Source organism: Pygoscelis adeliae, unplaced genomic scaffold (assembly GCF_000699105.1).
Source record: "Pygoscelis adeliae isolate BGI_AS28 unplaced genomic scaffold, ASM69910v1 Scaffold365, whole genome shotgun sequence".
NCBI classification, from domain to species: Eukaryota; Metazoa; Chordata; class Aves; order Sphenisciformes; family Spheniscidae; genus Pygoscelis; species Pygoscelis adeliae.
Genome location: NW_008824783.1, coordinates 19,602 through 21,120, shown reverse-complemented (window position 1 = coordinate 21,120; position 1,519 = coordinate 19,602). Strand labels below are relative to the sequence as shown.

Below are 1,519 nucleotides of genomic sequence, written 5' to 3'. Positions count from 1 at the left end.
AAGACACTGGTCTCGGCGGGGTGTCCTCCAGGGCCCAAAGCAGCTGACGCTGTATCAGTATTTCTCACCAGCACCCTCATCTGGGATCCCTGGGAGAAAAGCTGGGGAGCACCAGGGATGAAGACAGAGCCTGCCCAGCAAAGGCACATGTATCATGGCAGGGAATAGAGGACCAGAGTAGAGGTTGTTGCCTCTCACCCAGGGTTCAGGGACAGCACCCTGCCTCTGTGCTGCGCTGGTCACACCATTGCTGGGCTTGCACAAGAAAGCTCCCAAGAGATGGGGCTGTTCTTGTGGGATCCAGCAACAGGGCTGAGGCTTTCCCCCCTTACAGGCCCATGGAGGAGGCAGAGATGCCTAAGTTGGGGGGTATAGAGGTGTTGCTTGAGACTGTGAGGAGCGAGGGCTGCTGTGCTGGGAGGAGCAGCGCAGAGGTCTGTGCCTGTGAGTATGGCTTTGACAGTGAGCAGCAGAGCTGCCTGCCAAGCAGCTGTTCTCTGCTTGCTTCGTTACTGGTGGGAGGTGAACTTGTTGGGGGAAGCTGGGTGGGCGATTTTGGAGCAGGAGAGAGAAGGCTGGTGGAGCCTGGCTAAAGAAAAGTTTCCCTGCGTTGGCCGGGAATCGAACCCGGGTCAACTGCTTGGAAGGCAGCTATGCTCACCACTATACCACCAACGCACCTGGGAGCCTGGTGACTCCTGCCCCTCCACTTGGCAGGCTGGCCGGCCTCCTCCTCCCAGCCCCCCGCACACACACACGACCTCAAGCTGCTAGGCTGTGTGTGGTTTTCTGTGTGTGTAAGATGCTGGCTAGGGAATCTCAAGCTGCGCTAGCCGCCGACTAGGGGAGATCAGCATCAGGGACTGCCCACGGTTGGAGCAGGACACTGGACACACCAGGACTGAGCTCCGGGCATGGACTCTGCACGGACCTATGGTACGGCCAGGGGTTCGAGGGACCTGCTGCTGTGCATGTGGGAGGGAGGGGGTCTGTGTCCAGCACTGATCTCCAGCCCTAAGCAGCCAGAGGGAAAGAAAAGGCTTGGGCCAGCTGTCTTGTTCATGCCTGTGTCAGTGCTGGTGGTGCTTCTGTGGCTGCTGGTAATGGTGCCGCTCCCCATCTGCGTTCATACCTGTGCCAGCTGTGCAGGTACTATGCAAGTCTACGTGCGCTTGTGTCTATGCACCTGTGGTGGTATGAGCACAGCCAAACACCCACCCAGCTGCTCACTCCTTTCCCCGCTTTCAGTGGGGGGCAGGGCACTGAAGACTGCATGAGAAAGCTCATGGCTCAAGATATATACAAGGACATGGCTTAGCAAAAACTGTTGTGGGCAAACCAGGCTTGACAAACACTTGACAAACACTTGCTTGAAGGCTCTGCAGAGGGACCTGGACAGCCTGAATCGATGGGCTGAGGCTAACTGTATGAGATTCAAGAAGGCCAAGTGCCGGGTCCTGCACTTTGGCCACAACAACCCCATGCAGCACTACAGGCTTGGGGAAGAGTGTCTGGAAAG

At 57.5% G+C, this 1,519-nt stretch overlaps 1 non-coding gene across 1 annotated transcript; it reads right to left on the bottom strand.

The window, feature by feature from the left end:
* Positions 1–606: 606 nt before the first annotated feature.
* TRNAG-UCC lies at positions 607–678 on the bottom strand. The gene has a single exon. It is a non-coding gene; the product is annotated as a tRNA-Gly (tRNA).
* Positions 679–1,519: the final 841 nt, after the last annotated feature.